Source organism: Montipora foliosa, chromosome 2 (assembly GCF_036669935.1).
Source record: "Montipora foliosa isolate CH-2021 chromosome 2, ASM3666993v2, whole genome shotgun sequence".
NCBI classification, from domain to species: Eukaryota; Metazoa; Cnidaria; class Anthozoa; order Scleractinia; family Acroporidae; genus Montipora; species Montipora foliosa.
In genome coordinates, this window is record NC_090870.1 from 29,852,673 (window position 1) to 29,879,172 (window position 26,500).

The 26,500-nt window shown below is 45.2% G+C and overlaps 1 protein-coding gene across 3 annotated transcripts in view; it reads left to right on the forward strand.

Moving 5' to 3' along the window:
* The window catches only part of LOC137992811 (uncharacterized), a 217,588-nt gene that overhangs the window by 177,680 nt on the left and 13,408 nt on the right, over positions 1–26,500 (forward strand). The window lies entirely within an intron of this gene.

Sequence of the window (26,500 nt, forward strand, 5' to 3'; positions counted from 1 at the left end):
AAGTTACAGCTCTTGCAAAGAGAGCAGAAATGGTTTGCATGTTCAAAGTCATCGCCATCATGAGAGAAATGATGACCCAAGGCATGGACATCCTAGGGAAACGACAGCCAACCCACAGCAAAGACACCGAGAAAATGTAAATCAGGGAAGAAGACCAAAGAGGTGTTTAACTGTGGGCTGGTTGGCCACCTCAAAAGAGAGTGCACACAACCCAGACGGAGAGTCAAAAAAAATATTTAATGCACAAAACGATACTTTTGTTTTCAAAGCACCTATAACCAACCTTCATATTCACAAATAAAAAGCTTCACCTGTCCCTGTAAGAATTTATTCTCTCGGGAACGCCTCGAGAACTTTAACAAAGTCAGCTTATTAGAAAACTTCTATTTCCAACAAGCTAGCATTTCACCATTGTATTTGTTACGTGTATGTTTCTGAATTTCAAGCAGTAAGCAATCTTTCTTGCAGAATCTTGAGTAAACAAGACCAAATGAAAACGATAGCATATTTTCAATACAGGGATAGTTCAATGACAGTACTAAATCTTTCAGTCATCTAACTGTTCTAACATTACTAGTTACTTTTACTGTTTGTCTTTTGCAAGTCATACAATTCCCATTCCCGGTGGAGACATTACATGCTCCATTTAACTAGGTCTGTTTATTTTCATTGTCCTTACTTTCCTTATTTGGTATTAGTCTTCATGCTTAAATTCAATTGTACTTTAGGTAACCGTTTCTTCTGAAGATGTATGTTGGAGCATACGAAACGTCAAGTTCATAAAAAGTTTTACAACATGCGTTATCTCGTTATGCTTATACCCGAAGTTTGTTTGTTACTTTTACTCAAGTTGAAATGGCCGAAGAATAAGAGTGTTTATGAGTTAAGTTGACTTGCGTGTTTACTTGCGAAACAAAGGATACATCTGTGTCAAAATGATTGCAAGACATCGGATTTTTGTTCCTATTCACAAATAAAAAGCTTCACCTGTCCCTGTCAGGAACGCCTCGAGAATATTAACAAAGTCAACTTATTAGAAAACTTCCATTTGCAACAAGCCACCATTTCACCATGGTACTTGTTACGTGTATGTTTCTGAATTTCAAGCACTCACTGTAAGCAATATTTCTTGCAGGACCTTGAGTAAACAAGACCAAATGAAAACGATAGCATATTTTAAATACAGGGATAGTTCAATGACAGTACTAAATCTTTCAGTCATATAACCGTTCTAACATCACTTGTCACTTTGAATTCACTCTTTTCGAAAAAATACCAAAACACAACAAAACAAATTTCATCCCTTTTCCAAGTCATCTCATTCCCATTCCCGGTGGAGAGATTACACGCTCCGTTTTCAAAGAGGACGGATATTTACCGGGAACTAGAAATCAAATCAGGGAAGAAGACCAAAGAGGAGTTTAACTGTGGGCCGGTTGGCCACCTCAAAAGAGAGTGCACACAACCCAGACGAAGAGTCAAAAAATATATTAAATGCACAAAACAGTACTTTTGGTTTCAAAGCACCTATAACCAACCTTCATATTCACAAATAAAAAGCTTGACCTGTCTCTGTAAGAATTTTTTATTCTGTTGGGAACGCCTCGCAAATATTAACAAAGTCAACTTATTAGAAAACTTCTATTTGCAACAAGCCAGCATTTCACCATTGTATTTGTTACGTGTATGTTTCGAATTACAAGCAGTAAGCAATATTTCTTGCAGAACCTAGAGTAAACAAGACCAAATGAAAACGATAGCATATTTTCAATACAGGGATAGTTCAATGACAGCACTAAATCTTTCAGTCATCCGACTGTTCTAACATCACTTGTTACTTTCACTCTTTTCGAAAAAATACCAAAAAACAACAAAACAAATTTCATCCCTTTTGCAAGTCATATCATTCCCATTACTGGTGGAGACATTACACGCTCCGTTTTCAAAGAGGACAGATATTTCTCGGGAACTATACAATGGCCGAGAAATATATGACTTGCCAGGTAATTAAAGGATTTCTTTTATTTACCTTTCCCATGTCATACTTCATATCATCGACCTTCCACCCACCATTACAACACCTTCCATTCGCAACAAAGCAAAACCTCGCCCACTATCATCTTCATTGTCATCATCTTCATGGTCCACTTTGCGACAACCATTATCACGCAAACGGACAAGACACTCTGAACACACAGACGGACAACCACAGCATAGATCGACAGAACGCAGGACAGATTCAAGAAGTTACAGCTCATGCAAAGAGAGCAGAAATCGTTTGCATATTCAAAGGCAATGCCATCAGGAGAGAAATGATGACCCAAGCCATGGACATCTTAGAGAAACGCCAGCCAACCCACAGCAAAGACACCAAAAAAATGTAAATCAGGGAAGAAGACCAAAGAGGTGTTTAACTGTGGGCTGGTTGGCCACCTCAAAAGAGAGTGCACACAACCCAGACGAAGAGTCAAAAAAAATATTTAATGCACAAAACAGTACTTTTGTTTTCAAAGCACCTATAACCAACCTTCATATTCACAAATAAAAAGCTTCACCTGTACCTGTAAGAATTTATTCTCTCGGGAACGCCTCGAGAATATTAAGAAAGTCAACTTATTAGAAAACTTCTATTTCCAACAAGCTAGCATTTCACCATTGTATTTGTTACGTGTATGTTTCTGAATTTCAAGCAGTAAGCAATCTTTCTTGCAGAATCTTGAGTAAACAAGACCAAATGAAAACGATAGCATATTTTCAATACAGGGATACAGTACTGGCCGCAGGAATAGCAGCATTACACGTGCGTATTATGCGTGTAAGTCCGCCATATTGCGCGCATTTTACACGCAAATTACGCGCGCGTTACGCGCGAGTAAAAAAATACACGAAGTTGTGAGTAAAAAAATTACACGCAGATTCTTCACAGTGCGTGTAAAATTTTACACCCAGAGTTTCGTGTGAAAGAGGGCAGAGTATTAAAGTTGTACATCAATTTGTAGTGGCTTTTTCACGAAGAACAATGTTGCATGTCTAAAAGCACTACTGGTTTCCGAAGAATTTATTCAGTTTTGCATTTCAACATTTTCGCAACAAGTGTCCACTTTATTTGAATAGTGAAAAATTGACTTGACCTGTTTTGCTGTGGTCATCGTCTGAATATCACCGCGTGTTTGGATGCACACCGCATGTTTGCGTTTGTCTCATTTCGAGGACCGTTTCACTGGGTGAAATCATTCCTAAAATGAAAAGGCTGCGAGTCGGGTGATAAATCACAGCTGCTAAGGCGAATATGTTATAAATTACAAGTAAAAGTAATGATATACCACGATGATGTTCCATTTCATTTTCCTTTCACCGCTCACCGCCGGTGAATGAGCGCGTCGCCGATCTATTTTAGAATAATACCAATGTTTACCTTTTTAAACCGCCCATTTGATCTGATCTGAGAATAAGACCGAAATAATTTTGGTTTAACGGCTTATTACAGGATTAATCAATGTTTTGGTTCATAGAAAGTTAGTCCGCCCGCCAAAAAGGAAATATCTTTCCGGAATTGATAAATGAACCGAGTGGCGGTTTGAAACATTCGCCGAGCTGTAATTAATTTTGAACACTTAATTCTACACAGCATACAATTTCACCATCGAAAAACGACGCAATATGCTCAATTTTTCTGTTTAACCAGAGGAAGACGTGTTTTAAATTTGTTACTTTCGCGAGTTTAAGAACACCCAGGAACCAGGAATTTTAAGAATATTTTAAGAATAAAGCCGAGGCTGAGATTTTGAAAAGGATAGATATAATTTTATGTGTAGAAACATCAGTAAATACAATACATGTACAATTTTGTTTTTTAACTTAACCGTATAAAATTATTCCTTTCCCTGAATGGCGAAACTAGCCAACAAAACGAACAAACTACAGCGATGAGATGGAGAACGTGTAACGCGATACAGATCTAGATACCAAACAATAAATACCAAACAATAAATTCTAAAACGGAAATGTCATGAGCTATAATTTAAGAATAATACAAGAATATTTTCAGCCTAAAATCGGCAGAAAACTAACTCAGTCTATACTGTATTACTGGGAGGGTATTATTTTTCACCAATTGCGTTATTAAAAACGCAAAAACAATCGCAGGACCAGAATTCAAAATAGCATGCATTTACACACAGCAAATGTCAAAAATACGACATGTAAATGTATTAAAATTTCGTTTCTTGAATATTGGCGTGTATGCTTCATAGCTGATTCTAACAGCCTGACTTCGCAAATCAAAATACATTTTAAAGTTTCCCTTAGTAATTCAAACTTCCGCCTTCTTGCCGTGCGATCGCTCGGTCCGCACAGCCAACAAATTGACTGTCTAAATAAATACAGCACAAGTTCTGAGTTTGCTTGTTTTTCGGTCATCTCATTCCCGTTCCCAGTGGAGAGATTACACGCTCCGTTTGCAAAGAGGACGGATATTTACCGGGAACTATACAATAGTTGAGAGATACGTGACTTGCCAGGTAATTATAGGTTTTATTTTAATTACGTTTACCATGTCATACTTTATATCATCGACCTTCCACCCACCATTACAACACCTTCCACTCGCAACAATGGAAAACCTCGCCTACGATCATCTTCATAGTCATCATCTTCATGGTCCACTTCACGACAACCATTATCACGCAAACAGACAAGACACTCTGAACACACAGACGGAGGACGACAGCATAGATCCACAGAACGCAAGAAGGATTCAAGAAGTTGCAGCTCACGCAAAGAGAGCAGAAATCGTTTGCATATTCAAAGGCATCGCCATCATGAGAGAAATGATGACCCAAGGCATGGACATCCTAGAGAAACGCCAGCCAACCCACAGCAATGACACTGACAAAATGTAAATCGTGTATGTTTCGGAATTTCAAGCAGTAAGCAATATTTCTTGCAGAACCTTGAGTACACAAGACCAAATGAAAACGATAGCATATTTTCAATACAGGGATAGTTCAATGACAGTACTAAATCTTTCAGTCATCTAACCGTTCTAACATCACTTGTTACTTTTACCGTTTTCCAAAAAAATACCAAAAACAACAAAACAAATTTCATGCCTTTTGCAAGTCATACGATTCCCATTCCCGGTGGAGACATTACACGCTCCATTTAACTACAGTCTCAGAAATAATTAGTTGGGACACTTCATGCGAACGTCCTCTATTCCCTTCTCGTGCGTCCCCTGCCCCTCTCAATGTTGTTTATCGCAGTTGAGTCACCGAATCTTTCACAGCAACATTGAGAGGGAAGGAAGAGGCATAAGTGTCCCAACAATTATGTCTGGGACTGTGTAAAAGAGGAATTCTTGGTATGTGAGTACTCGGTAGCTGTATTGGCGGGAAATCGTATCATACTTGTGTGCGTACACGTATCAGAGCGACATTAAATGCTGGGAGTAATGAACGATTTTAATCTGAAGAAGAAATCATTACACGAAATAAGTGTTCCCTTATCTTCTTAAAGAGTGTAACATTAACATTTCATAGACAAAACGATAAAGATATCAGCGGTCACGTTTGGGTTGAAGTAGCGATTGCGTGATACCTGAACAGTTTTTCACATGGTAAACAAAGATCTCTGGGTTAATTGAAAACAAATAACACGCGCTATAGTAGAAGGTGGTTGTAGGTTGTTACTATTCCCAAAAGAGGGGCGGTGTTTATTGCACAGATACGTCGTACTACGTTTATGATGGAGTTTATCAATAGAGAGGCTGAAGCATCTAGCGTCTGTGATGAGCATGATGGCCGTTGCAGTGCAAGTGAGAGTTTGAGCGCACGAGATGTGAGGCGAGTTTACCTCATTACTTATAGTCAAGCAAACAGAGACATTGTCATTCTGTCAGGAATGCCTCGCAAATATTAACAAAGTCAACTTATTAGAAAACTTCTATTTGCAACAAGCCACCATTTCACCATGGTATTTGTTACGTGTATGTTTCTGAATTTCAAGCACTCACTGTAAGCAACATTTCTTGCAGGACCTTGAGTAAACAAGACCAAATGAAAACGATAGCATATTTTCAGTACGGGATAGTTCAATGACAGTACTAAATCTTTCAGTCATCTAACCATTCTAACATCACTTGTTACTTTCACTCTTTTCGAAAAAATACCAAAAACAAATTTCATCCCTTTTCCAAGTCATCTCATTCCCATTCCCAGTGGAGAGATTACACGCTCCGTTTTCAAAGAGGACGGATATTTACCGGGAACTATACAGTAGTCGAGAGATACGTGACTTGCCAGGCAATTATAGGTTTTATTTTAATTACGTTTACCATGTCATACTTTATATCATCGACCTTCCACCCACCATTACAACACCTTCCACTCGCAACAATGGAAAACCTTTCCTACGATCATCTTCATAGTCATCATTCTCATGGTCCACTTCACGACAACCATTATCACGCAAACAGACAAGACACTCTGAACACACAGACGGAGGACGACAGCATAGATCCACAGAACGCAAGAAGGATTCAAGAAGTTACAGCTCACGCAAAGAGAGCAGAAATCGTTTGCATATTCAAAGGCATCGCCATCATGAGAGAAATGATGACCCAAGGCATGGACATCCTAGAGAAACGCCAGCCAACCCACAGCAATGACACTGACAAAATGTAAATCGTGTATGTTTCGGAATTTCAAGCAGTAAGCAATATTTCTTGCAGAACCTTGAGTACACAAGACCAAATGAAAACGATAGCATATTTTCAATACAGGGATAGTTCAATGACAGTACTAATTCTTTCAGTCATCTAACCGTTCTAACATCACTTGTTACTTTTACCGTTTTCCAAAAAAATACCAAAAACAACAAAACAAATTTCATGCCTTTTGCAAGTCATACGATTCCCATTCCCGGTGGAGACATTACACGCTCCATTTAACTACAGTCTCAGACATAATTAGTTGGGACACTTCATGCGAACGTCCTCTATTCCCTTCTCGTGCGTCCCCTGCCCCTCTCAATGTTGTTTATCGCAGTTGAGTCACCGAATCTTTCACAGCAACATTGAGAGGGAAGGAAGAGGCATAAGTGTCCCAACAATTATGTCTGGGACTGTGTAAAAGAGGAATTCTTGGTATGTGAGTACTCGGTAGCTGTATTGGCGGGAAATCGTATCATACTTGTGTGCGTACACGTATCAGAGCGACATTAAATGCTGGGAGTAATGAACGATTTTAATCTGAAGAAGAAATCATTACACGAAATAAGTGTTCCCTTATTTTCTTAAAGAGTGTAACATTAACATTTCATAGACAAAACGATAAAGATATCAGCGGTCACGTTTGGGTTGAAGTAGCAATTGCGTGATACCTGAACAGTTTTTCACATGGTAAACAAAGATCTCTGGGTTAATTGAAAACAAATAACACGCGCTATAGTAGAAGGTGGTTGTAGGTTGTTACTATTCCCAAAAGAGGGGCGGCGTTTATTGCACAGATACGTCGTACTACATTTATGATGGAGAATACGCTTAGGGATGGATGATATGAGCTTATTGACAGTATCGATTGGTACGGAATAAAAGGTGTTAATAACTCGGGTCCTAAACGCAGGATATGATTCTCTGGTAATTTGTTGCTCAATAACTTGTTTCTGTAGTTTACGAGAAACCATAGGAAACAGGTTTTCGTGGCAAAGAACGTCAGCACATCTCGCAGGGAACTTGAGTAAATTTGCACGGGTTTTCCTCATGCCAGCTTTTGCCAAAGCGGAATCTTGACATGGACAATTGTCTTGAACAAATAAGTTCTCGTTCCCCTTATCTGACAGCGTAAACATCGTCGGAAAACGTTCATCGATGAAATTGGCAAAAAAGCAACCCGTCATTTTTTCATACGGATGACAAAGAATTACACCTTTATTGTCGGAGATAGCTTCTACAAGTGTCACATATTTTCCACCTGTTCCTTCTTTTTTGCCTTTGGCCAAACAACCAGTTGTAAGGCCTTCGCCTCGTTTTCGCCAAATTCGTTCCTTCGGAGCCAAAGCCTGGTCTAAGGGATTTCTCTTATACGCATATGACACACAATCAAGATAGAAAGCCACACGTTTAGTCCAGATATCAGAACCGTGATCTTTTTTCATTTGTTGCGCAAACCTCAGAATTTTCTTCATATCGAGGACCGTCAAGACACCTTTTTTACGCGCTTGTAGATAAAAATACCCTTGAGAATTTAAGAAACGGGACACTGTTCTCACTGATACCTTTTTGGAAGAAATTCCAGCTTCTTGCATAATTCTTTCACAGGAAAAGTTGCTTTCTTTCTCTCGAAGTCTTTTCATGGCTCTCAGAAGCCGCCTTCCGTCTCTCGAACTTAATTTGAACGGTCTTCCCCTTTATCCTTGTTGTTTGTAACATGCTCTCATGGCAAGAATGCCTTCTTTCTTTATTCTCCACACGCTTCCCCTTGAAATGTGGCACATTTCGGCAACTTTCCGTATGGAGAAACCCTGAATTGTACACAGATAGTACACACGAGCTCTTGTGACACTATCAATGGGAAATTTAAAGACCATGCCGCAAACTCTCTATTCTATGGCAGTATTTTTAAAGCTTGCGCTGAATACACTTTTGCGAACTGGATATTGTTAACATTAAGGGTTTCTTTATATACATTGCTTAATTCCTCCCCTTCATTAGAATGTCACAACGGCCTACATTAACTGTGCCCCCTTGTGACCCCAGCAACAATTATGTCTGGGACAACAGTAGGTCTGTTTATTTTCATTGTATTTACTTTCCTTATTTGGTATTAGTCTTCATGCTTAAAATTCAATTCTACTTTAGGTAACCGTTACCTATGTTGGAGCATACGAAACGTCAAGTTCATAAAAAGTTTTACAACATGCGTTATCTCGTTATGCTTATACCCGCAGTTTGATTGTTATTTTTACTCAAGTTGAAATGGCCGAAGAATAAGAGTGTCTATGAGTTAAGTTGACTTGTATGTTTACTCGCGAAACAAAGGATACATCTGTGTCAAAATGATTGCAAGACATCGGATTTTTGTCCCTATTCACAAATAAAAAGCTTCACCTGTCCCTGTAAGAATTTATTCTGTCAGGAACGCCTCGCAAATATTAACAAAGTCAACTTATTAGAAAACTTGTATTTGCAACAAGCCACCATTTCACCATGGTATTTGTTACGTGTATGTTTCTGAATTTCAAGCACTCACTGTAAGTAATATTTCTTGCAGGAAATTGAGTAAACAAGACCAAATGAAAACGATAGCATATTTTCAATACAGGGATAGTTCAATCACAGTACTAAATCTTTCAGTCATCTAACCCTTCTAACATCACTTGTTACTTTTACTGTTTTCGAAAAAAGACCAAAAAACAACATAACAAATTTCATGCCTTTTGCAAGTCCCATTCCCGGTGGAGACCTTACACGCTCCATTTAACTAAGTCTGTTTATTTTCATTGTCCTTACTTTCCTTATTTGGTATTAGTCTTCATGCCTAAATTCAATTGTTTTTTACGTAACCGTTACATCTGAAGATTTATGTTGGGGCATACGAAACGTCAAGTTCATAAAAAGTTTTACAACATGCATAGTACTGTGAAGATTCATCTATCTGGGAATATGATAGCAGGCGAAGCATAAACTTGAATACTCCGGATATTTTGTGGACTTACTTTTGATAAGCTTTCAAGCTCTCCTGAGCTCCACATGACTGGTGTTGTTGGTGACGTCATCCTCGGAAGTAGGCGGGAAATTCGAAGGTTTCCGAGCGGCCCCCTCCCTCTCTTCCTGGGGAGGTTGGCCCAGATGGGGGACAAGTAGTAGCGGACTTCATCCTTGTTGAGTGAAGTGCATAGAGTCGGAATGTGGATCGCTTCCTTCACACCTCTTTCAAACCACCTAGGTTCAACCTCCAAAATCTCGGCGTTAGCAATATCGATGGAATGCCCCCGTTCAGTAGTGTGTATGTGCCTGGAGACCTCGGAAATAGAGGTGTTGGGGGATCTGTGCTCCATGAATCGGGCCTTGAACGACCGTTCTGTCTCTCCTACGTAAGATGCCGGACACTCCTCACATGGAATGTGGTAAACTGGACCTGTGACTTGGAGTTTGTACTTGGAGTTTGTCCAGTTTGTCCTTAAGCCTGACCAGTAGTTGCCGTAAGGTATTAGATGGTTTGAAGTAGGCTGGGATGTTGTAGCCTTTCAGGATTCTTCCCAGTTCTTCAGAGAACCCATGGATATACGGCCGGGTATTTCTTCTTGCTGGTGCCGGATGATGGTAGTCTGGTGGCTTGACTTGAAGGCTGTTGTTCCTCATCGGGCTGTTTAGGGTCTTTCAGAGCCAACTAGGGTAACCATTGTAGCTCAGAGCAGTCCTAACATGATCAATCTCCCCCTCTCTGTCCTTGGAGTCACTGAAGATGGATTCCGTGCGATGCGCCAAGGTCCTAACCACTCCCCTCTTATGTTCCAAGGGGTGGTTACTCTCAAAGTTGAGGTACTGGTCTGTGTGCGTGGCCTTTCTGTAGACTCTCATCTTTATGGTACCATCCCCATTGATCACGGACCACATGTCCAGGAAACCCAAGGGCTCTCTCTGTGTTGTTGTGTTCTGAGTGGGTCTCAACTTCTCCCTCGGTGGTCCACTTGATGTCATCATCTATGCTGTTGAGATGGTCTGTGAACTCTTGGGCGTAGGCCTTCTTTAGTTTCATATGGGTGTCGTCAATGTACCGCCACCACCAAATAGGGGGTGCGCGGCCATCGTTATGGCCTTCTGTTCAAAGTCCTCCATGTACAGATTACACACAATGGGGGAAACTGGGGACCCCATTGTAGCTCCATGGATCTGTTGGTAGAACTGACCTTGGTACAGGAAGTATGTACAGTTCAAACACAAACCGAGTAGAGTCACAACATCCTTGGGGGCCATAGGGGTCCTATCCTTCAAGGTGTCGTCCTCCTCGAGCTTCTTCTGGATCAGTTGAAGGGCTTTGTCAATGGGAACGCTGGTGAAAAGGACTGAGACATCATAAGAACTGACATGTCGCCCCAGACGAAGAACTCAGGTCTCATGATGTCTCAGTCCTTTTCACGAGCGTTCCCGTTGACAAAGCCCCTGTACTGATCCACAAGAAGCTCGAGGAGGACGACACCTTGAAGGATAGGACCCCTATGGCCCCCAAGGATGTTGTGACTCTACCCGGTTTGTGTTTGAACTGTACATACTTCCTGTACCAAGGTCAGTTCTACCAACAGATCCATGGAGCTGCAATGGGTTCCCCCCATTGTGTGTAATCTGCACATGGAGGACTTTGAACAGAAGGCCATAACGACGGCCGCACACCCCCTACCTGGCGGTGGCGGTACATTGACGACACCCATACGAAAGTAAAAAAGGCCCACGCCCAAGAGTTCACAGACCATCTCAACAGCATAGACGATGACATCAAGTGGACCACCGAGGGAGAAGTTGAGACCCAATCCGAAGACAACAACGCAGAGAGAGCCGTTGTGTTCCTGGACACGTGGTCCGTGATCAATGAGGATGGTACTATAAAGATGACAGTCTACAAAAAGGCCACGCACACAGACCAGTACCTCAACTTTGAGAGTAACCACCCCTTGGAACATAAGACTCCCCTCTTATGTTCCAAGGGGTGGTTACTCTCAAAGTTGAGGTACTGGTCTGTGTGCGTGGCCTTTCTGTAGACTCTCATCTTTATGGTACAATCCCCATTGATCACGGACCACATGTCCAGGAAACCCAAGGGCTCTCTCTGTGTTGTTGCGTTCTAAGTGGGTCTCAACTTCTCCCTCGGTGGTCCACTTGATGTCATCATCTATGCTGTTGAGATGGTCTGTAAACACTTGGGCATAGGCCTTCTTTAGTTTCGTATGGGTGTCGTCAATGTACCGCCGCCACCAGGTAGGGGGTGCGCGGCTGTCGTTATGGCCTCCTCTTCAAAGTCCTCCATGTACAGATTACACACAATGGGGGAAACTGGGGACCCCATTGTAGCTCCATGGATCTGTTGGTAGAACTGACCTTGGTACAGGAAGTATGTACAGTTCAAACACAAACCGAGTAGAGTCACAACATCCTTGGGGGCCATAGGGGTCCTATCCTTCAAGGTGTCGTCCTCCTCGAGCTTCTTGTGGATCAGTACAGTGGCTTTGTCAACGGGAACGCTGGTGAAAAGGACTGAGACATCATAAGACCTGACACGTCGCCCCAGACGAAGAACTCAGGTCTCATGATGTCTCAGTCCTTTTCAACAGCGTTCCCGTTGACAAAGCCCCTGTACTGATCCACAAGAAGCTCGAGGAGGATGAGACCTTGAAGGATAGGACCCCTATGGCCCCCAAGGATGTTGTGACTCTACTCGGTTTGTGTTTGAACTGTACATACTTCCTGTACCAAGGTCAGTTCTACCAACAGATCCATGGAGCTGCAATGGGTTCCCCCCATTGTGTGTAATCTGTACATGGAGGACTTTGAACAGAAGGCCATAACGACGGCAGCGCACCCCCTACCTGGTGGTGGCGGTACATTGACAACACCCATACGAAACTAAAGAAGGCCCACGCCTAAGAGTTCACAGACCATCTCAACAGCATAGATGATGACATCAACTGGACCACCGAGGGAGAAGTTGAGACCCACTCCGAAGACAATAACACAGAGAGAGCCCTTGTGTTCCTGGACACGTGGTCCGTGATCAATGAGAATGGTAGTATAAAGATGAGAGTCTACAGAAAGGCCACGCACACAGACCAGTACCTCAACTTTGAGAGTAATCACCCCTTGGAACATAAGACTCCCCTCTTATGTTCCTAGGGGTGGTTACTCTCAAAGTTGAGGTACTGGTCTGTGTGCGTGGTCTTTCTGTAGACTCTCATCTTTATGGTACAATCCCCATTGATCACGGACCACATGTCCAGGAAACCCAAGGGCTCTCTCTGTGTTGTTGTGTTCTGAGTGGGTCTCAACTTCTCCCTCGGTGGTCCACTTGATGTCATCATCTATGCTGTTGAGATGGTCTCTGAACTCTTGGGCAGAGGCCATCTTTAGTTTCATATGGGTGTCGTCAATGTACCGCCGCTACCAGGTAGAGGGTGCGCGGCCGTCGTTATGGCCTTCTCTTCAAAGTCCTCCATGTACAGATTACACACAATGGGGGAAACTGGGGACCCCATTGTAGCTCCATGGATCTGTTGGTAGAACTGACCTTGGTACAGGAAGTATGTACAGTTCAAACACAAACCGAGTAGAGTCACAACATCCTTGGGGGCCATAGCGGTCCTATCCTTCAAGGTGTCGTCCTCCTCGACCTTCTTGTGGATCAGTACAGGGGCTTTGTCAACGGGAACGCTGGTAAAAAGGACTGAGACATCATAAGACCTGACACGTCGCCCCAGACGAAGAACTCATGTCTCATGATGTCTCAGTCCTTTTCACCAGCGTTCCCGTTAACAAAGCCCCTGTACTGATCCACAAGAAGCTCGAGGAGGACAACACCTTGAAGGATAGGACCCCAATGGCCCCCAAGGATGTTGTGACTCTACTCGGTTTGTGTTTGAACTGTACATACTTCCTGTAGCAAGGTCAATTCAACCAACAAATCCATGGAGCTCCAATGGGTTCCCCCCATTGTGTGTAATCTGTACATGGAGGACTTTGAACAGAAGGCCATAACGACGGCCGCGCACCCCCTTCCTGGCGGTGGCGGTACATTGACAACACCCATACGAGACTAAAGAAGGCCCACGCCCAAGAGTTCACGGACCATCTCAACAGCATAGACGATGACATCAAGTGGACCACCGAGGGAGAAGTTGAGACCCACTCCGAAGACAACAACACAGAGAGAGCCCTTGTCTTCCTGGACACCTGGTCCGTGATCAATGAGGATAGTACTATAAAGATGAGAGTCTACAGAGAGGCCACGCACACAGACCAGTACCTCAACTTTGAGAGTAACCACTCCTTGGAACATAAGACTCCCCTCTTATGTTCCAAGGGGTGGTTACTCTCAAAGATGAGGTACTGGTCTGTGTGCGTGGCCTTTCTGTAGACTCTCATCTTTATGGTACAATCCCCATTGATCACGGACCACATGTTCAGGAAACCCAAGGGCTCTCTCTGTGTTGTGTTCTGAGTGGGTCTCAACTTCTCCCTCGGTGGTCCACTTAATGTCATCATCTATGCTGTTGAGATGGTCTGTGAACTCTTGGGCATAGGCCTTCTTTAGTTTCGTATGGGTGTCGTCAATGTACCGCCGCCACCAGGTAGGGGGTGCGCGGCCGTCGTTATGGCCTTGTGTTCAAAGTCCTCCATGTACAGATTACACACAATGGGGGAAACTGGGGACCCCATTGTAGCTCCATGGATCTGTTGGTAGAACTGACCTTGATACAGGAAGTATGTACAGTTCGAACACAAACCGAGTAGAGTCACAACATCCTTGGGGGCCATAGGGGTCCTATCCTTCAAGGTGTCGTCCTCCTCGAGCTTCTTGTGGATCAGTACAGGGGCTTTGTCAACGGGAACGCTGGTGAAAAGGACTGAGACATCATAAGACCTGACACGTCGCGCCACACGAAGAACTTAGGTCTCATGATGTCTCAGTCCTTTTCACCAGCGTTCCCGTTCACAAAGCCCCTGTACTGATCCACAAGAAGCTCGAGGAGGACGACACCTTGAAGGATAGGACCCCTATGGCCCCCAAGGATGTTGTGACTCTACTCGGTTTGTCTTTGAACTGTACATACTTCCTGTACCAAGGTCAATTCTACCAACAAATCCACGGAGCTGCAATGGGTTCCCCCCATTGTGTGTAATCTGTACATGGAGGACTTTGAACAGAAGTCCATGACGACGGCCGCGCATCCCCTACCTGGTGGTGGCGGTACATTGACGATTTCCATACGAAACTAAAGAAGGCCCACGCCCAAGAGTTCACAGACCATCTCAACAGCATAGACGATGACATCAAGTGGACCACCGAGGGAGAAGTTGAGACCCACTCTGAAGACAACAACACAGAGATAGCCCTTGTGTTCCTGCACACGTGGTCCGTGATAAATGAGGATGGTACTACAAAGATGAGAGTCTACAGAGAGGCCACGCACACAGACCAGTACCTCAACTTTGAGAGTAACCACCCCTTGGAACATAAGACTCCCCTCTTATGTTCCAAGGGGTGGTTACTCTCAAAGTTGAGGTACTGGTCTGTGTGCGTGGCCTTTCTGTACACTCTCATCTTTATGGTACAATCCCCATTGATCACGGACCACATGTCCAGGAAACCCAAGGGCTCTCTCTGTGTTGTGTTCTGAGTGGGTCTCAACTTCTCCCTCGGTGGTCCACTTGATGTCATCATCTATGCTGTTGAGATGGTCTGTGAACTCTTGGGTATAGGCCTTCTTTAGTTTCGTATGGGTGTCGTCAATGTACCGCCGCCATCAGGTAGAGGGTGCGCGGCCGTCGTTATGGCCTTCTGTTCAAAGTCCTCCATGTACAGATTACACACAATGGGGGAAACTGGGGACCCCATTGTAGCTCCATGGATCTGTTGGTAGAACTGACCTTGGTACAGGAAGTATGTACAGTTCAAACACAAACCGAGTAGAGTCACAACATCCTTGGGGGCCATAGGGGTCCTATCCTTCAAGGTGTCGTCCTCCTCGAGCTTCTTGTGGATCAGTACAGGGGCTTTGTCAACGGGAACGCTGGTAAAAAGGACTGAGACATCATAAGACCTGACACGTCGCCCCAGACGAAGAACTCAGGTCTCATGATGTCTCAGTCCTTTTCACCAGCGTTCCCGTTGACAAAGCCCCTGTACTGATCCACAAGAAGCTCGAGGAGGACGACACCTTAAAGGATAGGACCCCAATGGCCCCCAAGGATGTTGTGACTCTACTCGGTTTGTGTTTGAACTGTACATACTTCCTGTACCAAGGTCAATTCTACCAACAAATCCATGGAGCTGCAATGGGTTCCCCCCATTGTGTGTAATCTGTACATGGAGGACTTTGAACAGAAGGCCATAACGACGGCCGCGCACCCCCTACCTGGTGGTGACGGTACATTGACGACACCCATACGAAACTAAAGAAGGCCCACGCCCAAGAGTTCACAGACCATCTCAACAGCATAGACGATGACATCAAGTGGACCACCCAGGGAGAAGTGGAGACCCACTCCGAAGACAACAACACAGAGAGAGCCCTTGTGTTCCTGGACACGTGGTCCGTCATCAATGAGGATGGTACTATAAAGATGAGAGTCTACAAAGAGGCCACGCACACAGACCAGTACCTCAACTTTGAAAGTAACCACCCCTTGGAACATAAGACTCCCCTCTTATGTTCCAAGGGGTGGTTACTCTCAAAGTTGAGGTACTGGTCTGTGTGCGTGGCCTTTCTGTAGACTCTCATCTTTATGGTACAATCCCCATTGATCACGGACCACATGTTCAGGAAACCCAAGGGCTCTCTCTGTGTTGTGTTCTGAGTGGGTCTCAACTTCTCCCTCGGTGGTCCACTTAATTACATCATCTATGCTGTTGAGATGGTCTGTGAACTCTTGGGCATAGGCCTTCTTTAGTTTCGTATGGGTGTCGTCAATGTACCGCCGCCACCAGGTAGGGGGTGCGCGGCCGTCGTTATGGCCTTGTGTTCAAAGTCCTCCATGTACAGATTACACACAATGGGGGAAACTGGGGACCCCATTGTAGCTCCATGGATCTGTTGGTAGAACTGACCTTGATACAGGAAGTATGTACAGTTCGAACACAAACCGAGTAGAGTCACAACATCCTTGGGGGCCATAGGGGTCCTATCCTTCAAGGTGTCGTCCTCCTCGAGCTTCTTGTGGATCAGTACAGGGGCTTTGTCAACGGGAACGCTGGTGAAAAGGACTGAGACATCATAAGACCTGACACGTCGCGCCACACGAAGAACTCAGGTCTCATGATGTCTCAGTCCTTTTCACCAGCGTTCCCGTTGACAAAGCCCCTGTACTGATCCACAAGAAGCTCGAGGAGGACGACAGCTTGAAGGATAGGACCCCTATGGCCCCCAAGGATGTTGTGACTCTACTCGGTTTGTCTTTGAACTGTACATACTTCCTGTACCAAGGTCAATTCTACCAACAAATCCATGGAGCTGCAATGGGTTCCCCCCATTGTGTGTAATCTGTACATGGAGGACTTTGAACAGAAGGCCATAACGACGGCCGCGCACCCCCTACCTGGTGGTGGCGGTACATTGACGATTTCCATACGAAACTAAAGAAGGCCCACGCCCAAGAGTTCACAGACCATCTCAACAGCATAGACGATGACATCAAGTGGACCACCGAGGGAGAAGTTGAGACCCACTCCGAAGACAACAATACAGAGAGAGCCCTTGTGTTCCTGGACACGTGGTCCGTGATCAATGAGGATGGTACTATAAAGATGAGAGTCTACAGAGAGGCCACGCACACAGACCAGTACCTCAACTTTGAGAGTAACCACCCCTTGGAACATAAGACTCCCCTCTTATGTTCCAAGGGGTGGTTACTCTCAAAGTTGAGGTACTGGTCTGTGTGCGTGGCCTTTCTGTACACTCTCATCTTTATGGTACAATCCCCATTGATCACGGACCACATGTCCAGGAACACAAGGGCTCTCTCTGTGTTGTTGTCTTCGGAGTGGGTCTCAACTTCTCCCTCGGTGGTCCACTTGATGTCATCATCTATGCTGTTGAGATGGTCTGTGAACTCTTGGGCATAGGCCTTCTTTAGTTTCGTATGGGTGTCGTCAATGTACCGCCGCCACCAGGTAGAGGGTGCGCGGCCGTCGTTATGGCCTTCTGTTCAAAGTCCTCCATGTACAGATTACACACAATGGGGGAAACTGGGGACCCCATTGTAGCTTCATGGATCTGTTGGTAGAACTGACCTTGATACAGGAAGTATGTACAGTTCGAGCACAAACCGAGTAGAGTCACAACATCCTTGGGGGCCATAGGGGTCCTATCCTTCAAGGTGTCGTCCTCCTCGAGCTTCTTGTGGATCAGTACAGGGGCTTTGTCAACGGAAACGCTGGTGAAAAGGACTGAGACATCATAAGACCTGACACGTCGCGCCACACGAAGAACTCAGGTCTCATGATGTCTCAGTCCTTTTCACCAGCGTTCCCGTTGACAAAGCCCCTGTACTGATCCACAAGAAGCTCGAGGAGGACGACACCTTGAAGGATAGGACCCCAATGGCCCCCAAGGATGTTGTGACTCTACTCGGTTTGTCTTTGAACTGTACATACTTCCTGTACCAAGGTCGATTCTACCAACAAATCCATGGAGCTGCAATGGGTTCCCCCCATTGTGTGTAATCTGTACATGGAGGACTTTGAACAGAAGGCCATGACGACGGCCGCGCATCCCCTACCTGGTGGTGGCGGTACATTGACGATTTCCATACGAAACTAAAGAAGGCCCACGCCCAAGAGTTCACAGACCATCTCAACAGCATAGACGATGACATCAAGTGGACCACCGAGGGAGAAGTTGAGACCCACTCTGAAGACAACAACACAGAGAGAGCCCTTGTGTTCCTGGACACGTGGTCCGTGATCAATGAGGATGGTACTATAACGATGAGAGTCTACAGAGAGGCCACGCACACAGACCAGTACCTCAACTTTGAGAGTAACCACCCCTTGGAACATAAGACTCCCCTCTTATGTTCCAAGGGGTGGTTACTCTCAAAGTTGAGGTACTGGTCTGTGTGCGTGGCCTTTCTGTACACTCTCATCTTTATGGTACAATCCCCATTGATCACGGACCACATGTCCAGGAAACGCAAGGGCTCTCTCTGTGTTGTGTTCTGAGTGGGTCTCAACTTCTCCCTCGGTGGTCCACTTGATGTCATCATCTATGCTGTTGAGATGGTCTGTGAACTCTTGGGTATAGGCCTTCTTTAGTTTCGTATGGGTGTCGTCAATGTACCGCCGCCACCAGGTAGAGGGTGCGCGGCCGTCGTTATGGCCTTCTGTTCAAAGTCCTCCATGTACAGATTACACACAATGGGGGAAACTGGGGACCCCATTGTAGCTCCATGGATCTGTTGGTAGAACTGACCTTGGTACAGGAAGTATGTACAGTTCAAACACAAACCGAGTAGAGTCACAACATCCTTGGGGGCCATAGGGGTCCTATCCTTCAAGGTGTCGTCCTCCTCGAGCTTCTTGTGGATCAGTACAGGGGCTTTGTCAACGGGAACGCTGGTAAAAAGGACTGAGACATCATAAGACCTGACACGTCGCCCCAGACGAAGAACTCAGGTCTCATGATGTCTCAGTCCTTTTCACCAGCGTTCCCGTTGACAAAGCCCCTGTACTGATCCACAAGAAGCTCGAGGAGGACGACACCTTAAAGGATAGGACCCCAATGGCCCCCAAGGATGTTGTGACTGTACTCGGTTTGTGTTTGAACTGTACATACTTCCTGTACCAAGGTCAATTCTACCAACAAATCCATGGAGCTGCAATGGGTTCCCCCATTGTGTGTAATCTGTACATGGAGGACTTTGAACAGAAGGCCATAACGACGGCCGCGCACCCCCTACCTGGTGGTGACGGTACATTGACGACACCCATACGAAACTAAAGAAGGCCCACGCCCAAGAGTTCACAGACCATCTCAACAGCATAGACGATGACATCAAGTGGACCACCCAGGGAGAAGTGGAGACCCACTCCGAAGACAACAACACAGAGAGAGCCCTTGTGTTCCTGGACACGTGGTCCGTCATCAATGAGGATGGTACTATAAAGATGAGAGTCTACAAAGAGGCCACGCACACAGACCAGTACCTCAACTTTGAAAGTAACCACCCCTTGGAACATAAGACTCCCCTCTTATGTTCCAAGGGGTGGTTACTCTCAAAGTTGAGGTACTGGTCTGTGTGCGTGGCTTTTCTGTAGACTCTCATCTTTATGGTACAATCCCCATTGATCACGGACCACATGTTCAGGAAACCCAAGGGCTCTCTCTGTGTTGTATTCTGAGTGGGTCTCAACTTCTCCCTCGGTGGTCCACTTAATTACATCATCTATGCTGTTGAGATGGTCTGTGAACTCTTGGGCATAGGCCTTCTTTAGTTTCGTATGGGTGTCGTCAATGTACCGCCGCCACCAGGTAGGGGGTGCGCGGCCGTCGTTAAGGCCTTGTGTTCAAAGTCCTCCATGTACAGATTACACACAATGGGGGAAACTGGGGACCCCATTGTAGCTCCATGGATCTGTTGGTAGAACTGACCTTGATACAGGAAGTATGTACAGTTCGAACACAAACCGAGTAGAGTCACAACATCCTTGGGGGCCATAGGGGTCCTATCCTTCAAGGTGTCGTCCTCCTCGAGCTTCTTGTGGATCAGTACAGGGGCTTTGTCAACGGGAACGCTGGTGAAAAGGACTGAGACATCATAAGACCTGACACGTCGCGCCACACGAAGAACTCAGGTCTCATGATGTCTCAGTCCTTTTCACCAGCGTTCCCGTTGACAAAGCCCCTGTACTGATCCACAAGAAGCTCGAGGAGGACGACACCTTGAAGGATAGGACCCCTATGGCCCCCAAGGATGTTGTGACTCTACTCGGTTTGTCTTTGAACTGTACATACTTCCTGTACCAAGGTCAATTCTACCAACAAATCCATGGAGCTGCAATGGGTTCCCCCCATTGTGTGTAATCTGTACATGGAGGACTTTGAACAGAAGGCCATAACGACGGCCGCGCACCCCCTACCTGGTGGTGGCGGTACATTGACGATTTCCATACGAAACTAAAGAAGGCCCACGCCCAAGAGTTCACAGACCATCTCAACAGCATAGACGATGACATCAAGTGGACCACCGAGGGAGAAGTTGAGACCCACTCCGAAGACAACAATACAGAGAGAGCATTTGTGTTCCTGGACACGTGGTCCGTGATCAATGAGGATGGTACTATAAAGATGAGAGTCTACAGAGAGGCCACGCACACAGACCAGTACCTCAACTTTGAGAGTAACCACCCCTTGGAACATAAGACTCCCCTCTTATGTTCCAAGGGGTGGTTACTCTCAAAGTTGAGGTACTGGTCTGTGTGCGTGGCCTTTCTGTACACTCTCATCTTTATGGTACAATCCCCATTGATCACGGACCACATGTCCAGGAACACAAGGGCTCTCTCTGTGTTGTTGTCTTCGGAGTGGGTCTCAACTTCTCCCTCGGTGGTCCACTTGATGTCATCATCTATGCTGTTGAGATGGTCTGTGAACTCTTGGGCATAGGCCTTCTTTAGTTTCGTATGGGTGTCGTCAATGTACCGCCGCCACCAGGTAGAGGGTGCGCGGCCGTCGTTATGGCCTTCTGTTCAAAGTCCTCCATGTACAGATTACACACAATGGGGGAAACTGGGGACCCCATTGTAGCTTCATGGATCTGTTGGTAGAACTGACCTTGATACAGGAAGTATGTACAGTTCGAACACAAACCGAGTAGAGTCACAACATCCTTGGGGGCCATAGGGGTCCTATCCTTCAAGGTGTCGTCCTCCTCGAGCTTCTTGTGGATCAGTACAGGGGCTTTGTCAACGGAAACGCTGGTGAAAAGGACTGAGACATCATAAGACCTGACACGTCGCGCCACACGAAGAACTCAGGTCTCATGATGTCTCAGTCCTTTTCACCAGCGTTCCCGTTGACAAAGCCCCTGTACTGATCCACAAGAAGCTCGAGGAGGACGACACCTTGAAGGATAGGACCCCTATGGCCCCCAAGGATGTTGTGACTCTACTCGGTTTGTCTTTGAACTGTACATACTTCCTGTACCAAGGTCAATTCTACCAACAAATCCATGGAGCTGCAATGGGTTCCCCCCATTGTGTGTAATCTGTACATGGAGGACTTTGAACAGAAGGCTATAACGACGGCCGCGCACCCCCTACCTGGTGGTGGCGGTACATTGACGATTTCCATACGAAACTAAAGAAGGCCCACGCCCAAGAGTTCACAGACCATCTCAACAGCATAGACGATGACATCAAGTGGACCACCGAGGGAGAAGTTGAGACCCACTCCGAAGACAACAACACAGAGAGAGCCCTTGTGTTCCTGGACACGTGGTCCGTGATCAATGAGGATGGTACTATAAAGATGAGAGTCTACAGAGAGGCCACGCACACAGACCAGTACCTCAACTTTGAAAGTAACCACCCCTTGGAACATAAGACTCCCCTCTTATGTTCCAAGGGGTGGTTACTCTCAAAGTTGAGGTACTGGTCTGTGTGCGTGGCCTTTCTGTACACTCTCATCTTTATGGTACAATCCCCATTGATCACGGACCACATGTCCAGGAAACGCAAGGGCTCTCTCTGTGTTGTGTTCTGAGTGGGTCTCAACTTCTCCCTCGGTGGTCCACTTGATGTCATCTTCTATGCTGTTGAGATGGTCTGTGAACTCTTGGGCATAGGCCTTCTTTAGTTTCGTATGGGTGTCGTCAATGTACCGCCGCCACCAGGTAGAGGGTGCGCGGCCGTCGTTATGGCCTTCTGTTCAAAGTCCTCCATGTACAGATTACACACAATGGGGGAAACTGGGGACCCCACTGTAGCTTCATGGATCTGTTGGTAGAACTGACCTTGATACAGGAAGTATGTACAGTTCGAACACAAACCGAGTAGAGTCACAACATCCTTGGGGGTCATAGGGGTCCTATCCTTCAAGGTGTCGTCCTCCTCGAGCTTCTTGTGGATCAGTACAGGGGCTTTGTCAACGGAAACGCTGGTGAAAAGGACTGAGACATCATAAGACCTGACACGTCGCCCCAGACGAAGAACTCAGGTCTCATGATGTCTCAGTCCTTTTCACCAGCGTTCCCGTTGACAAAGCCCCTGTACTGATCCACAAGAAGCTCAAGGAGGACGACACCTTGAAGGATAGGACCCCAATGGCCCCCAAGGATGTTGTGACTCTACTCGGTTTGTGTTTGAACTGTACATACTTCCTGTACCAAGGTCAATTCTACCAACAAATCCATAGAGCTGCAATGGGTTCCCCCCATTGTGTGTAATCTGTACATGGAGGACTTTGAACAGAAGGCCATAACGACGGCCGCGCACCCCCAACCTGGTGGTGGCGGTACATTGACGATTTCCATACGAAACTAAAGAAGGCCTACGCCCAAGAGTTCACAGACCATCTCAACAGCATAGATGATCACATCAAGTGGACCAACGAGGGAGAAGTTGAGACCCACTCCGAAGACAACAACACAGAGAGAGCCCTTGTGTTCCTGGACACGTGGTCCGTGATCAATGAGGATGGTACCATAAAGATGAGAGTCTACAGAAAGGCCACGCACACAGACCAGTACCTCAACTTTGAGAGTAACCACCCCTTGGAACATAAGAGGGGAGTGGTTAGGACCCTGGCCTATCGCACGGAATCCATCTTCAGTGACCCCAAGGACAGAGAGGGGGAGATTGATCATGTTAGGACTGCTCTGAGCTACAATGGTTACCCTAGTTGGCTTCTGAAAGACCCTAAACAGCCCGCTGAGGAACAACAGCCTTCAGGTCAAGCCGCGACACTACCATCATCTGGCACCAGCAAGAAGAAATACCCGGTCTTCATGCCGTATATCCGTGGGTTCTCTGAAGAACAGAGAAGAATCCTGAAAGGCTACAACATCCCAGCCTACTTCAAACCATCTAATACCTTACGGCAACTACTGGTCAGGCTTAAGGAGAAACTGGACAAACTCCAAGTCACGGGTCCAGTTTACCACATTCCATGTAAGGATTGTCTGCCATCTTATGTAGGAGAGACAGAACGGTCGTTCAAGGCCCGATTCATGGAGCACAGATGCCCAGCTCCTCTACTTCTGAGGTGTCCAGGCACGTACACACTACTGAACCGGGACATTCCATCGATATTGCTAACGCAGAGATTTTGGAGGTTGAACCGAGGTGGTTTGAAAGAGGTGTGAAAGAAGCCATCCACATTCGAACTCTATGCCCTTCACTCAACAAGGACCGAGGCCACTACAACTTGTCCCCCATCTGGACCAGCCTCCTAAGGAACAGAGGGAGGGGGGCCGCTCGGAAACCTTCGAATTTCCTGCTTACTTCCGAGGATGACGTCACCAACAACACTAGTCATGTGAAAAGTAAGTCCACAAAATATCCGGAGTATTCAAGTTTCCTCGGAGCAAACTGCCAATCAAAACACCAACATTGCGTCAAAAAAATTGCAAAGTGGTGTGCAAATGAACCAAGGGCTTCACTGTAACAGTGAGAAATATTAATTTTTCATCTGCAAAAAAGATTATAATTAATTTCTTTTCACCATCTCTGGAGAGATCACTTGGGAAAAACGCAAGGATCAAAATATTACATTTGCATTATTAATGCATGGGTTCCCACATTCCTTGCTAAATTTGCATAGCACAAAAGAGAAAAATCACGTGAGAGGTAACGCAACAATCTGGGGCCTGTTGCTCGAAGCCTGGTTAGTGCTAACCGTTGGTTAAAGAGGTATCAAATCCTATAGGTTTCCATGGTATTTAACACTGGTTAGTGCTAACCATGCTTCGAGCAACCCGGGCCAGTTCAACTCATACTGTTATCATGGCGGAATGCGATCAAGATGTGCTCGAAAATGAAGACGTAATGGCCAATGTAGAAAGGTTTATACGATATGGATGTGGGTGCTCTCGTGGTGTGGAAGGTGGGGCTAAACAATAGAATACAGGGCCACTTGTGGTTACATGTTAGATAGAGCTTTCTATACCAGAACCTTCTGATCTGCAAAGGTATGTTTTCACAACTCTATGGTTTAAGCTATTCATGGTGCCGAAGGTTAAAAGAGCACTACCAACAAAACAGACTTTCCCAAAGGATCCACCACAACAGCAAGCGCTTACCTCACACTTTCACCCTAAGCAATCGCGGCGACAGTTACAGTTAAAAACTATTTGAAGCGCAACAAAATAAATAAATATAGATAACAAGCATGAATTCGATGCAAATCGATGAGATCAAACAAGAAACACCATATGACGCATAACTATCTCGAGTGGAAACCGGTCGTTTCGCCTACAGCGTCGATTCCCCTACACACTTAAAGTGGATTCGCCTACACTAGTAAAGTCGATTCACCTACACATTGTTTTGCGAACTCATTGATAAAAGCTCACGTGTAACACAAAACATTCATGTTCAACTCCAGAGTGGACAGTGATAGGACAAAAGCCACTGACAGTAAGCACTTGCACAGCTATCAAAATATTAAGTGACTACACTTCACTTAACCAAACACACTGTGATTACTGATTACATTTACTCGGATAAACACAGTAAGCGCTCATTACAAACGCTTGCGCAGCACTTACCGAAGCAGGTGAGATTTTTTTCATTTCAATAGGACATTGTTTCGAGACTTTATGGTCGCTTGCACAGCACTTACCGAAGGAGGTGAGATTTTTTCACTTTCAATAGGACATTGTTTCAAGACTTTAATTAAAGTTAACACCAACAATATCTTCCAATCACGAAGCTGCGATTTCAATCCGTCTTGATCGGGCGTTGCGGTATAAAAGCGCTGTGATTTTTGTTCAATCCATTCCACTAACCTTCTCAGAATAGTCTTGATCGCGACGGCTCTTATTGGATATGAACAGCTATTATTGTTTATTTTGCGCTGAAGAAGTAACCTCAAGACAAGAAGCACTCCTATGTGATGGTTGCGACAGATGGCAACATCGGCGATTCTAGACTGGCATTACAAGGGAACAGTAAAGAGAGGTAGTGAGATCAGGTCTAGAGGTTATTTGGCGATGCCTGTCTTGCAGCGCCAGTTCAACCCCAATTGCTGAAAGTACAAGACTCAGCTATGACGATATGGACGCCTTCGACATTCTGGCGTCATTTGAGATAGACAATGAACAAACAGGGACAAACAGGTATGGGTACTTTTTCAATTTGCAAATTAGCCGTGTGCCACAATTATGCAATGGAGTTTGATTATATATTGTTTTAGTGCGCTAAGAATGTTCAGTTCTTGTTTGTAGGCGAGTTACACTTTTAGAGAACTACTGTTTCGTCAAATTTTCACGAAATTCTAACACGGGGTTCCTTAGAAAACATTTCATTTCCATTGAAAGAACCAGTCACAAATTTTTGGTCAAATGATCGATAGTATTTGCTACAACCCTAGCCCGTGCTTAATAGCATCACCAACAGAATCTGTAAAGCACACGCTAAATGCAAATAAATTTTGGTGTTTACAAATTGACATTATTAACAAAGTTTACAGAGCAACAGCAGCAACTAAAATAAAACTTAAATAAATAGTAAACAAATAAGTGAATAGACAGAACAAACAGGATTCGCAAGCTGTATTGATAGAAATTACATGATTG